General features: G+C 26.8%; 1 pseudogene; it reads right to left on the minus strand.

Moving 5' to 3' along the window:
• Positions 1-11,469: 11,469 nt before the first annotated feature.
• Positions 11,470-15,730, minus strand: LOC113373361 (annotated as a pseudogene).
• Between the last annotated feature and the right edge of the window lie 388 nt (positions 15,731-16,118).

Raw genomic sequence — 16,118 nt, forward strand, 5'->3', positions numbered from 1 at the left:
TAAAAATTCCATATGCTATTTTAAAGTAGTGGGCAAAAATGTTTAATCAGCAATCACCTGGATTCTTACGACGTTAGTATCAGGAGATAAACGGAAATGTTTAAAAATCCATAACAAAAGTATTTTCCTCCGTTGTCAGTTTTTTTGGTTGTGAGCACTGTTGTTTAGTTCACGAGACTTTAATATAATTTATAAGTATACGTTATTTAACTGTTTTATAAGATGTATTGTTATTTTAAATTAGATTCAACAGTTTTTTTTATATAACCTCAAAAAAGACCAACTGAAACTTTACTCTGGCAAAGATGTAAACAATAAAAAATAGTAAATAAAAATGTAAATAAATTTGAAAAAACAAATTTACAAGAGATAATTTAAATCAATATTCATTATAATGCTGCTGATAATTATTTTATAGATCAAGGTTATATACAGTGCTCTGTAAAAATTTACTTATAAAATTTATATTTTGCATTGGTTGAATAATGTAACTAATATTTTGTAAAATTCCTTTAAATTAAAAATAAGACATTGGACCTGTTTGCCCCTGAAAAATTTCTGAAAAACTGCAAAAAGCACATTTCTAGAATGATGAATTAGCTGGAAGTTTTACTGAACATTGTCAGATAGTTGTTTGTTTGATATGTGTAATTTGTTATGATATAATTGGTTTGGTTTTAACAATATAATTGCTCAAAATCAAATTGAAACTTCGTTAAGCAAATTCAAACCTTAATTATTTGATGTCCAATGTATTTTTTATATCAACGACTGTTGTTTTAATTTTTTTATTAAATATGCTAAATAATATATTTCACGGATATTCAAATTATAAATTCTCTACATTATCCCTACTGTGGGAATTCAAACAATCATCATCCAAAATTCTAATTCTTCCTATATCTGGTTTCCTTAATACTTTCACTCCGAGCTCGGATTCAATCATTTATTACTCAGCACAGTTTCTAATGATCATATTTCAGTCCTTAATAAATCGTATAAAATATATAAAAAACTCGGAAATATTTTTTTTATGAAGAATATGAAGAAAAAAAAATTGTTCCCACTGACGCCGCGTCTGAGTGTCGCGTTCCGTGTTTTTGTATTTTTTTTTTCTTAAGGGTGAGAGAGCCGGTTAATGGTTTTACCTGAAAATATACTGAGAAAGATGATATCGGAAATATAAATATGATTTTTGAATATGCAATTTAGGAAAGGATCACATTTGGTATATAATATGCATATTTTATATATTTATGAATAATACTTACCTGTGCTTGATTACGAATTATAGGTACTGATATCAAATTCCAACAATAAGAACTGAACAATAATTTTTGCACTTTAGTTTTTTATTTTATAATTATTTTATTTCTTATTTTCCTAATATATTTTATTTATTTAAAGTAGCTTATTTATTAAAGCTTATTTACATTAGCTCCAACAAATTAAAATAATTATTTATTTTTTGCCAGTATACATTTCATTTCGTTAAAGTAATCAAGCGTAACGCAAATTCATCAATAATTTTATTATATTTCATTTTCACAAAAAATGTCCAAAAAACACATCCAAAATCAATTAATCATTTTCGATCTCACATCATTACCGAAACGTTTTTATAAAAATATCAGTTACTTCGTGAGACTACCTATACGAGCGTATGTCTCGATAAAAAACTACAAAGAAACTTTTTATTTCGTATAAATCGCACCTTTATCTAAAAAATGAAGACCCTTTTTTTCGATTCAACCCTATTTTAGGTGTCACATGTCGCTTCAATTCAAACCCCTTAATTTTTAGGAGAAACCTGAAGATTTTTGGGAACCGAGAAACAGCTGACAAAATATTCGTTTCGAAAAATTTCGAATTATATGAATATTTAAATTTGATTGAAATTTTGTAAAAAAAATAAAACCATTTGAAATATTAAATTACAAAGGGTTAAAAATATTTTGTAGAAGAAATGTGATAAGTTTGGGAATAATTTTCAAAATCATTATAATATATAAAAAATTCTTGTTTAGTGCAAAATTTTGTTTGAAGTATATAATAGCAATATTAAAATTTGAATAGAAGTTTTTAAGAAAAAATTGTTTATGTGAAGCAGAAGAGCTTAGGGGCTTATTGTAACTTACAGGAGTAAAGAAAAATATTTAAGTATTAAAATTTTTCTTTGTCTAGATCGGGCATTTACATGCATAATATTGTCATAGATACTATACAGTTTACAGAAGTGTGCAGGTGCGTCATTTTTCTCATGCAATATACAACTATCAGAAAATTTCGGTTTGCGTTATTATTATCGACTAATTTTAAATTTTATATATTTTAATTTGCTTCAAATTTTGCAATCCTTGATTTGCTTCAAATTTTTGAGATTGCTAAATTGTTTAAGGGAGTATTTTAGTATAGAGACATGAATTTTGAGTAATTTTTAAATACTTGTAAAAAAGGCAATCCATTTTTTTACTAAATTTTTTTATAATTTTTATCAATGTTTGAAGAGTACAGAATTGAAGTAAAAAAGTTATCAATTTAAGAGTTAGCAATTGCTGAGTTGCGGAGTCTCAAAAAATTTTAAACTGAATTGAAAAAAAGAAAATATTGCTAATTTTGAATGTTGTCGCTATTGTATATACTGCAGACAAGTTAATTTTTTTTTTTGATTAAAAGCAAAAAGATCGATGTTTTACCACTTTTTTGAGTTTCTCAAATTTTTAAAAATAGTAAACGTTAAAATTTGGAGATGAGTCTAGTATATATTAGAGAGGAGAATATAAAAAAAATTTTTCTGAAAATTTAAAGTTAATCGGGTTAGTATGAGTCGAGAAATCGTGGACATCGTATTGAAAAAGACGACTGTTCGACAAACAACATTTTGTTACCACTTTTTTGAGTTTCTCAAATTTTTAAAAACAGTAAACATTGAAATTTGGATATGGGTCGAATATATATCAGAGAAGAGACTATAAAGAAGATTTTCTGAAAATTTAAAGTTAATCCGGTTAGTATGAGTCGAGAAATTGTGGGCATCATATTGAAAAAGACGGTTTTGATATAGCTATATTTTCGAAAATAATTCAAATTTTTAACTAGTCCTCCCGTAAATATATTCTTAAATATTCACACTTTAAATATATAAAAGGGGAAAAAATTCTATGCTAAAATACCCTCATAAATATTTTTCATTAATGTAAAAAAATCACACCTGGGTTTAGTTGAAACAAAACCTTGGGGTTAGTTCGAACACACAAGAATTATATACAAAAATTAATATATATCAAGGATCAAGGATCTCAAAATATAACAATTAAGAATGTTACAACAAGCCCCTGGTCTTCCTATGCATTCACCTAAAATATAGAATTTTGTTTATTATACTACAATTTTTATGACTATCCTGAGTATAATTTTCAAAATGAAAGATTCTACTCTACTCTATTTTTCTTATTAGATTCTTCTCTCGTGTCGGCAACTAATTTATCATTCCGCAGATTGAATTATACGTTCGTATAAAATAAGATGAGTTTAATTTAAGCTTTAGCATTCATACGATTTTATAATATTTAAAATGTCCTTCGTATAAAGCTCGCCAGCTGTGAGCAACGATTTGCGAATCGCAAATTGCGTTTGCGTTAATCTGTCCCGCTGTTTTCAATGTAACATTATCTGCCAATAACAAACGATATTAAAAAAATTATAAACGATATAAAAATGTCATTGGAAAAGTAACATTTGTATTTGGACGATCGTAAAATGGTAGAAGAAGGAAACTTCTCTCCTCCAATTCTGCTCTGCCGAGTGAACATTTGCGTGTACCAAAACTTGTCGTTTTATTTATAATGTCGCACTATATTTAAGTTTTGTATTATTATTAGCAATTCGTTGCCGAGTTATTCAGCAATTATTGTGGACTTCAATGTACTTTATAGCGTTGTTAACGTTATACTTACTACACTCTCGGTAAATTATTACCCGCGACAAAACAAGATTGTTTGAAGTCGCAGAAACGTTTATCTGCGAAATGTAGACTTGCATAATGTCTACACAGGACATGGACATTCCTTCGGAAATTCACAGATGGGAATATATTAATTAATCTGAATATTTTGACAAATAATAAGTAAATAGTCTAATATTAATAATATTTTAGGTTGACTGAGTGTAATGCCATTTGATGTGACTCAGTAAGGACTTGATTTTATTAGTTTTGCGTGGAAATTAGGCTTAGGGTTGAATTTGAGGAAAAATTCATCTACGTTTTACCCAAAACTCCTGCGCCGATTTTAAAAATTTAAAAATACTTTGAAATAAATCATTTGGGCATCGTGATGATTAGGTTTTAGCAAAGATTTTGCATAGAAAAATGTATTTTTCTAAGCATTTTTTGTAAATTTTTTATCATTATACTTCTATACGCAACTTTTATAATTTTCGAGATATTTTGAAAAGAAGGTGGATTTTGTAAAAATTAAGAAATATTTGTGGTCCTAATAATGTGATTTTTTTTTTTAAAAAAAAGTGTTTTAAAGCAGCTAAACTACTATAACCAAATTCTTTGTATTAAAGTAAATTCTTGACGAAGTACGAATAATTTTAATTTTGGTGAAAATGATATTCATGAAATCCATTGCTTTAAAATTAAAAGCGCATATATATTTAAGCACAAACAGGAAATTTTACTGATGTAAATTTGATTTTTGTATGTAAATTGAATTATTAATAACAACTGTACTTGAAATAATAATTCTTAACATAAAAATTAGAACACATATTATTTTATAGAAATTGTATTCATGCGGCTATCAGTAAAATCATCAATTAATTATTGTATAAAAAGGATGATTTTAAATAAACTAAAAATTCATAATTTGATAATGTTGAATTCTAAGAACTGATTATGCAATTTTATTTAGTCTACGTGAATACTTTGTTAATATTGTGGCTAGTATATCAATATTATTAACTTTCCGCAGGGTAAGTTATAGTAATGGGCCAAAAATCAAAAATAAATTTTTTTGCATATCTTCACGTTTCAGAGGCTTCTGAACATTTTGGCATACCTTGAAATACCACTAATGGACGCATTTAGTGTGTGTGTGTATGTGTGGATACAATTTTTGTCGACGATTTCGGGCGTACAAAACAATGGATTTCTATTAATAGGGAGATGTGCTGATTACTTTTTGGCAGAGGCAGGTTCAGCCATTTTGTAGACACGAAACTAAATGTACAAAAAATTGCAGTTTTTGAGAGAACTAAGCATCCGATTTTAATGATTTAAAAAACTTTCTGGTTGTATTGACGCAACGATTGTTTTTCCGATTTTTTTAAAATCTCATTCCTTTGTTTATCTTTAATTTCTAAAAAAAAATTTAATATTGAAAATCACTCGAGTTTTATTTCTAATTCTAGCTAAAGTTCTACATATCACTTATATACTTTAAATAATTAATTTTTATTTGCAATTCAGTTTTTAAAATTCCTAGAAATATTAGACAATGACCTTCATTTTAAATCCGATTAATAAAGTAAAATAAACTCTTATATTTTGTCTATAAAATAAGAACAATGAAAGTTACAGTATTTATAATAACATATTTGAAAACATTTAATATTCCTCGAATATTTCATTAAGGTACTGGAAGTTCCAGTAATTTGCATTAATGCACGATGCGATGCACCACTAGTTATAACGTTTATTATCTAAAAAAAATCGAAGATTGCCATTACTTTTATCACAATATAGATACAATAGCAAGATTGCAAATTTCTCAACCAAACAAAAAGTTTCCAAAAATCTACTACAGATAACTTTCAACCCTAATTTATCAAATCCACCTGTACTTGACATTTATTTCATGCCATCCGACCTATTTCCCTAATATGAGAAAAAACGATGAACCCTGAACAAAAGCTTCGCAACTTTTAAGGGGAGCAATTTTTGTTCGAATAAGGTTAAATACTATACGGGTTAGGCTAAACGTCTGCACCCTTAACCCCTGCAATCGAATTTTTTGTTAAATTGCGTAAAAAACCGCGCAGGTAAAATATACGTTTTTTTTAATACCTGTGTGAAATTTTTGCGAGATCTTTAAACTCGCAGAATCGCCCCAGGAGGATAGTAGTAAATTATGCCGTGTAAAATAAATATACGGAAATACGTTAGAAATTGAATATATCTAGTGAGCAAATAAAAGGGTGATATTTTATCTATTTCTTCTATTATACATTTATCAAAAGCTTTGAATTTTTTTTTCGTATTTTTTAAATATAATAAATGTGCAAACGCGCGCGACCCTAACGGTAAAATTTTTATCGTATGCAAATTAGACTGAATTAGCATATGAACCAATTTTTTGAATAGAAGTATTTTTTCGCTATGAATTCAAATTTATTTTAGGATTTAGATCAAAAGAATTGAAAAATGGATTTAGGTACAACTGTTATAAATATTGCATAGCGGGGCAAGTTTTTATATTTGATCATAAATGTTTTATTAAATCCATAAAAATGAACATCTGGTATAAAATGTACATGAGACGCATGTAGTTAGAAGTATTTTTTCCTTTTGTTATTATTATAACATGATATTATAACATGATATTACGTTCTTTTCTATCGTTAAGTTTTATATTTATTTTACTGATAATTAATTAATAGTGCGTGCCGATCAATACATTTCCCATATCTCTATAAGCCCATGCAAAAAATCTAAATATCTGTAAAAATAAACGATTACAAACCCGAAACTCATTTACAATATTACTACAAGACTGATTTGAAAAATAATATAATGAGAATTTTCTGGTCATTACCGAAACCTGTTTTTCGGGAGGCAGCTGTTTGGTTCGGTTTCTCTCTAGAACCGAATTATTTTATTTTATTTGTTATTTACAAATAACATTAGACGAACGATCGTATTTTTATTTCTACGCGAGAATGAGAAATGTAATAAAAACATAAGCTCGTTATTTTTTTTAATGCCCTTTTGAAATATTTTAACATCCATAAGAGATTTTACGATCACAATTTATTTGCGAAAATGTACTAAGCGTTTCGGTTAATATGGCTTTAGGATCAAGTAACCGATGTTATTATTTATTTTGTTGCTTATTCGAAAAGATTTATTGTCGTTTGGAACTGATTTATAACTTATAGTTGTATTAAAAAGTTTGATTTGTGCAGAAATTTGCATTGGGTTCCATATGGAAAAATTATACAATTGTGATTGAAGGCAAAACTAAAAAAAGAACAATGCAATAAATTAAACACATATTGCAATTGTATAAAACAGTAATTCTATTGATATATATATCAAAAATATTAAGACATAATTCAATATTTACTTCAATTACTAAATTTGCTACTTGCAAGAATTTTTTTTAATCAGAATCATATTAGATTCATTAACAGAGTCTAAAAATTTTGGTCTGTATAAATATTTAGTAATTTTTTTAGCAAAAATGCTGAAATATAATTATAAATTATATTTCAAATTAAAAGTATTTATGTATGAATGAATTTTGAGAATGCAGTTTTCCTGTAAAAAGTTATTTAGTAAAATTATACCAATATTATACCAAAAAATTATAAATTTAAATGAAATAAAAGAAAAAAATTGCTTGGGATAAATATATTTATTTGCCTAATACAATTCTGTCAACTATTTTATTAAGAAATTGCAATTTTTATATTGTTTTAATAAGGAACATACATAATGTTAATTAATAAAAATAAAATAATTATTAATTTTTGGATAATTACAAGTGTTTGTTTATGAATTATTTTCAAGGTTTAAAAGTTTTAAATAACTGAACTAAAAAATAAATTATGAATTTAAATACAAGACAAAAGTAAAATGGCTCGAGATAAAAGTAATTATCATAAAAATTTAGAAACCATTTTTAGTTGATTATTTTAATTGAAATGATATTACTTTGATTACAAAATTTTATTAATTTTAATATGTCCTCAAATTGGATTTCTAAAAATTAAATAGTTCTCAATGAAAAATGAGAAAACTATTTCCATAGTTTATATTTTTATTTGTATATATATCTAAAGTTTCTTATGATTAAATATTTCGGAAATATAAAAAACAAAAACTTTTCTCTAGTTTAAATTTTCACTCACAGATGAAATTGTAGACTTTTCTCTAAAATTTAAATTATTTTTTAATGTTATTTTAAAATATTTTTTGTTCGTTTTACAGTACTGTATCTATATTGCTGTTTAAGGAAGTAAAAAAAATTGTATATTTTTCTTTATATAAATTTATCACAACTGTTTTATAATAAAAAAGTCAGAGCTTTGATTTTTTGCCAAACAAATCGATGGGAGTTTAAAATTTTGTATAATAAAAAAAACATGTGAAATATTATCAAAAAATATGGGAATGAAATAATTGCATTGATATTCTCTATCATATAAAACAAGCAGATTTAATAAAATTTTCGAATGAATCAAGAAAAATTATAAAACAAATTAAATAGTATTTTGTCATCTATAATAAACGATTTTTCAATTTTAACACTTAACAAATTTTAATTTGTTAATTAATAATTTACTGTTATTTTATATTTCAATTAATATTTTTATTAAAATCTGGATTACTGAAAAACTATAATTAAACAAAAAAATGGTTCTTGAAATATATTAGTAAGTCATCCTACACCTGAAAGAAATATGAAAAAACAACAGTTCATATTTAAAAGTATTTTTTATTTTTAAAATATATAATATATTAATTTTGTCGATACCAATTTTAATACATTTCGTATATAAAAATGTAAAAATTTATATATAATAAAAATAGATTCAATTTATTTGTCATAAAATGATTTTTGTCATCTAAACTCTATCTAAAGTTACATTTATGAATATAATATAATAACTGTAATATTTGTTCAGTTCTAAAATAATCTATGATATAGTCTATGATTTTAATATATGAATTTTTTGACTAAAACGTGCTTAAAGACGAAACGTGTTGAAATGTCGGATAATTTAATGTAATTGATTCAGAAACAGAATGTTTCTAGAATGCATATAAGTTACATTAAATTTACATACGTCGGAAAGGAATTGGAACTCGAGTACGTGTAATTTTCATTCGAAATTGATATGTCAGAGTATGAATTAGCGATTTGTAAATCAGGTAATATGTGGGAAATATTTTGGAAAAAAATCTGATAATTATAATCAGATCGTTTCAACGCGCGAGGCGAGTATGGTAATTTTGACATTCAATTGAATTATATATATATATATATATATATATATATAAACAAAAAAGCTTTTGAACAGACACCCATCCAGATATCAAGATATTTTTTATGTTAATCATTATGTATGTTAATAGCATTGTGCATTTTTTAATTGTACATTTTCATATTTTTATCTTTTTGTATCAGGTTTCTTTATGGATTATATTATAAACTGTAGATATATTCAGATATTATTTATTATATTATGTTTTGTAATTTTTGCCACTGGAAAAAAAAACAAAATTAGGCTCAAAACCTATTAATTTTTTTTTTTGAAATATTATTTAAATTCTGTTTGTAATATTTAGATGGATGCCAATTAAAAAGCTTTTTTGTTTACTCTTTAAAAGCAAGATTTTTAAAATTAAGCTGTTAAATAAGGTGTCCTAGAACTCAACGTCAAATTAAAATGAAATTTAATGTAGAATTTTGTCTTGGTTTTTGTTACTCTTATACAACTTTGAAAATTTTGATGAAAAGTTCTTAATTTTTTTTAAAAATATGCCTTAATAATTGTTTAGTTCGAAAAAATTGAATTTGACTATTAAGACAAATTATTCTTTATCTCAAGTAAAATAAATATAATAAGTGTCCCAGAACTCAACGTCAAGCCGAATTTAAATGAAAAATCAATGTAGAATTTTTCTTGGATTTTGTTTGTCTTACACAACTTTGAAAATTTTGATGAAAAGTTTTTGAAAAATTTATAAATTTATAAATTTATAAGTTTATAAACAGATAAATTTATAAATTGAGAAAAATTTTCTGCAGACGCGAAAAAAATCAATATCAGTATTTTGAAATTAAGTTAGATTGAAATTACTAAATATTTGCGATAAAGTCTTCTCAAAAATATTTTAAATGTTTGAGAATGCAATAATTATATAGTAGTAATATTATGAAAAATATTCTATATGTTATAAATTCGAAAATAAGATCATCGTGTACAACTTTGGTTTAAATTTAATTAATAAAAATAGTAAAATAAAAATAATTTTGAAAAGAAAATTATAAATAACAAACTGTATTTAATTTTAAAAGTAAAAAAAAATTACTTACTTATTACTTATTAAAACACTAATAAAAATGTGTTTGGCTATACACAACAAAAAGAGTTTACAATTTGTTTAACAGAATTTTTTTATCTTCATTGAAGTTAATATTAAAAAAGTGTTTTCAAAATAAGTCCCATCATAATTACATTCTGCTTGCTACCGAGTTTTTTTTTAAAATATTTTAAAATTATTAATAAAAATTTCATCATGATCAATGAAATTGAGACAGTTTCTATGCCGAAGCAAAAAAAAAATTTTTAGATTAAAATTACCAACAGCTTGCGTCTGAGGCTACTTTAAAATATTTTTAATATCTCAGAAAGCACTAATTTTTACCCAAGTATATAAATCCTAGTTTACTCAAAAATCTCAAAATTCTATCTTTTACCATGAGCAACACTTTAGAAAATATTTTAAAATTATCAATAAAAAAAATCATTTTAAAGTACAATGAAATTGAGACAGTTTTCGAATAGATGCAAAAAAAAATTTTTAGAACAGATGAAAATTACCAACACTTTGCGACTGAAGCGTTTTCAAAATATTTTTAATACCACAAAAACAATACTTTTATGTCAATATCATTTAAGCATTTAAGTAAATCGTCGTTTACTCAAAAATCTCAAAATTCCTATCTTCTACCATGAGCAACACTTTAGAAAATGTCCCGAGGTTAAAATTTCAACACGTTCCGTAGTTCCGTAGCACAATAGTGGCATTCAAATGAGTCTCATTATATGTATATAATATTTCTATATATGTCACAGTATAATTATGGCCTTTAACACATGATCGTTATGTTAAATCGATTCTTTGTAGTATTTGTAATTGCGTTATTAAATGGTAAATATACAAATCCTATTAAAGACACACTGAGCTATGTGTAATTCACAGTTCACATAATATTTTGACTATAATATGATAGTAATAGTACGGTAATAAAGGGATTTATAGCTACACTTAATTTATCACTTACAGATTTATATTTATAGGTCCATTGACTATCACTCAAGCTTATTGGTCAAAAAGTCTTAAAAAAATGAAGTGGCGTTGATCACTTCAGGTATAAAAAGTTATAAAAAATATTAAAACACAATCTTCACTTTCACTGAAGTCTTTACAAAGTTTTTGCACCATTTAGGTCAGTCCATGTGCCTGAATTTGTGTGCAGACATTTGCGCCAGGCCCAAAACTGCATAATTGCACACCAGACAATGGTAATGTGTTTGTTTCATATTGTGAACGCAACTGCCCGATTCGGCCCTGGTCGAACCCTCATTAGGAGATCCATCAGAATTTTCATTTCCATTTCCTCCTCTGGTGCAATCCATTCCTGGTGTGAATTTTTCGAATCCTGCACTTTTTATTTGGTTCATCTTACTATGTTGACGTCTATGAGCAACGACTTTATTTGTATCGGAGCAAACAAATGTGCAACTCAGACAGTGGAAGTGTGATGATTTATTGTTCGGCCCTGTTTTGGAATAAATTTAATAATCAATCATTATTGCAATAGTATTCTCTGTTGTTTGATAATAATTTTAAGATTGAGATCTTGCACGTCGATTAATCGAAATGAGGTTAGTGCTCGTAGTTGCGAATGGGATATCTAAATGTGTATCAATAATTGCCGGCAGTTGTAAATTGTAAATTTATATTTTTGTATCTCGAAAATGGAAATATAATGTTCAAAGTTGCAACACCAAAATATAAGATAATAGAGTAGAACGGGGCTTAAAAAAATCCACCACAATTGTGTCAAAAACAAATAAATTGTGACATTTTTTTGATGATACTAATTTAAAGTAGAGGGCAAGAGAGATCAGACATCGCCTTAATTCGGACGACTTGGTTATCAAGCCATATTGCTAATTTAGTAACAAAAGTATTAGTTAGTTTTTTTGTTTTGAGCACTGTCATTTAGTTTATGATACTTAATTTGAATTTTCAAGTTATTGTTCTATAAGGTGTATTGTTATTTTTAAGTTAGATTCAGCAGTTCTTTACCAACTTTTTATATAGTAGGGCAATAATGGTCGTCCCCTAATTACGGCATTTTTTTGACAATACTATTTGAAAGTAGAGGGCAAAAGATGTGTAAGCAGCCAGCTTAAATTGGACAACCTATATATCAGGAGATGAGCGCGTCAATTTTGTATGGAAAGTATTAGCTAGTTTTTTTTTTCATTTTGAGCACTGTTATTTAGTTTACGACAACTAAATATAATTTTAACTATACGTTACTTGTTTCATAAGGTGTATCGTTATTTTTAAGTTAGATTTAACAGTTTTTTCATACAATTTCTATATAAGCTTTCAAGTGGTTGGGGTAAAAAAGACAACTAAACCTTATGCTAGCATAAGTGCAAACAATAAAATAATGTAAATAAAGAAGCAATTTTACAAGAGATAAATTGAATAATTATTTATTCCAACTCTGCTGATGGATATTTCTGGCAAAATACCAGATCAAGGTTATTTACGCAAAGATCACACTGATCTTTGTAAAAAATGCACTCATGAAATTCATATTTTGCATTGGTTGAAAAATGTAGCGATTATTTTGTTGAATATTTTTCAAATTAAAAATAACCCCATAGGCGGGGTAAAAAGGCCCACATAACAACTTTTTAAAACCAGCGAAAAAAAGACATTTCTACAATGACGAATTAGCTGGAAGTTTTACTGAACATAGTCAAATAGTTGTTATATTTGTCATTTGTTGAAATATAATTGATTTTGTTTTTGCAATATAATTTCTCAAAGTCATACTGGATCTTTGTGCCCTGCTCTTCCATATCAAAATATTAATAAAATATGTTTCAAATTTGGAATTTGAATTTTATCAGTTACCTATATATTGCATAGCTTACATATAACTATATAATAAAATTAAAACTTTTAGTATTTTTCATAATTAATATTGTTTGTAATGTTATTAAACGTTAAATACAGATGAATAAAAAATTTAATTACATTTCTAACAATATATAATAGTATATTTTAAATTTTAATTATATTTAATAAAATAAATATGTAAATAAAAAAGTGCAAGCAAAATGTTAAAATTACTGTATTTAATATTCAACAAAATACTCAATATCACGAAGTTGTCCGCGCTTGGTATTCGTCGTCTCTATTTTCGGACCGTTAACATTTAAATTCGAATTTACAAAATGATAATTGTATTTATAATTGACTATTTTACAACTAGTTCTATTATACTATTAGAATTTTTAATTTTGTTATATATTACATGCAAAACAACTTATAGTTTGTATATGAAATATTAAAATTACTGTATTTAATATTCAACAAAATTCTTAGCACCATGAAGTTGTCCGCTGTTGGCACTTTTTTCGCCTTTATTTTTAGACCGTTAACATTTAAGTTTAAATTTACTATAAAATATTTAAATTTATAATAGATTTTTATATTAGATATTTACTAATACTGAATAATTGTTTTATTTGGCTAAACATTTATACTACATCACATTGTTTAAAAAGTGTTGATAATATTCCGTGAAATTTCTTTAAAATTAAACATAAATTGGTGTTTTTTCCCTCTGTCACCTTTTCTCCAGCTTATAGGATAAAAAGGATCAGGTGACAAATTTTAAAAAATATTAAAAAAATATTTCTACAATGATGATGTAGATAGTTGTTTGTCTAATATGTTTAATATATGCTATTTGTTAAGATGCAATTGGTTTAGTTTTCATAAAATAATTGCTTAAATTCAAATTGGACCTTTAGGCCTGCTCTACTCTATATAAAAATAATTTAAAAAAATGCTAAATCTAAATTAAAAATAACAATACACCTCATAGAACAATTAAATAACGTATACCAAAAATTTATATTCAGGTATCATAAACTAAATAACACTGATCAAAACGAAAAAAACTAACAACAAAAAATAATGTCGTTAAAAAATTTACTATGTAGCCGTTTATCTTGTGAGACAAAATCGATTGATTTAAGGCGATGGATGGTTATACATTTTCTTTAAAATAGCATAATTAAAAATTTCATTTTTTCACTTATTTTTGAGATAATAGTGACAGACTTTTTCACCCGTGGATCTTTAAGCCCTACCATGAATATTTTTATGATCATATGTTAATAATAAACAATGGCGAATTAATCGATTCAATTGCACAACCAAAATTCAAGTTATTCTAATTTATTAGCGAGTGTGAAATGAAGTACCTATTTGTGCTATACACACCGTACAATTTGTGAAAGTAAGAAGATGTTGCAAAATAAAACATGACTTGTCGGAATACGATTATTGAATCTGGCACACAGCGATACAGCAAAAATTTACCATATATACATACATAATATTTTTTTAAGTGTAATTTTAATAATCAAGTCTTACCTATGTTCTTATTGTTTCGCAATCTTGATAATCGCAGCTCATATTTGCTCTAAATTGTTTGAAATCTCCCGCCTCAGTTTGTCCAAACGTTCGTGCCTGGCTGAATGTTGAACAAACCTGGTTTTTATCACAAAAACTGTAGCAACAGTCATTCCTGGCAAAAATAATGAATAATTAGATACAAGATAATAAATAATTAGATACAAGATTATTTTATAAAAATTTGTTTGTTTTTACTGATGCGTGGCAGTGGAAGTGCTCTGATGATTTCTGTACCCGCAGTTCATAAAATTACAATCTTCGTTAAATTTGAATTTAGATAAACCCTTAGGTACAGGTTCGTCCTTAAATATCCTATTTTGTTTTGTATAGAGCAAGGCATCCGTACAGGCATTGGAGGTAGTTCTTTGTTTCAAAAAATTGGTAACATCGGAAAATTTGGTGGGTATTCCATCAGCGCTGGTTAATTATTGGTTGATCAATACCGTTCAAGTTGCCTAAATCGTTTCTATTATCGTACGTTTTTTCTAGTTTAATTTTCTTAAAATTTTGTAGTAAATCTTGGCCTTCGGATTCAACCAAAGGTCTTTTGGTATTTTTCATATCGAGAAGGGCGTTGTGTAGTGCGGGATCTGTTGGGTAAGGTATTCCTGAAGGCATTTCTGGTAAGGGTTGATTTGGGTGCATTAGCATTTGTTGACCCATAAGTTGTTGGTAGTAGTTTTGGAAGAATAGTTGAAGTCTTTGGAAGTGTAAAAAGTTAACGACATTTGGATCTAAGGCAGAGTTTTCCACGTCAGGTTCTGACGAAGATGAAGGCACTGTTGCCGACTCGACTTTCTTCGACAAATCCTCGGGCTCGGCAGTGTTATTTGTTAAATTAGCACTCAAAATCGGATGCGAAGGCGACATTCGCTTAGGCGACATATCCAACACCTCATCCTTGATTTCATTCGGTTTCAACAAATCCAGCAAAGGATGACGGATTTTCCTCTCAGGAGTCGTTTCCACCGTCATGTTTTTATGGCGCAGTTCGTGCAGTTGCAATTCCCTTGTCGGTAAACGCTTGGTTGCATATTTCGCAATGAAAATGTATTTTCTTCTTCAATTTGCAACATGATCTGCAAAGATCTGTAACGAATAAATCTAAATACTTATTATAGCAAATGATTCTCGAATAGTTACACGATACAAATTGCTCGTGCGGTGCGAGAGGAAGTCCTTACCGTTGCCATCGTCCGATGGTGCATTTTGTTCTCGGATTTTTGCGGATAGAAAATTCCCGACGAGCGTACGACTGCAACAATAAAAAAGTGTTGTATGAAAATACAATAATGACGAGTTATGCATTTATGAATACAATCCTGTAGCATCTCCGAATGGTATAATAGCTCCATAAAATGAT

Source organism: Ctenocephalides felis, unplaced genomic scaffold, assembly GCF_003426905.1.
Source record: "Ctenocephalides felis isolate EL2017-DRISC unplaced genomic scaffold, ASM342690v1 CF-g0.4_SCAFFOLD_01604, whole genome shotgun sequence".
NCBI classification, from domain to species: domain Eukaryota; kingdom Metazoa; phylum Arthropoda; class Insecta; order Siphonaptera; family Pulicidae; genus Ctenocephalides; species Ctenocephalides felis.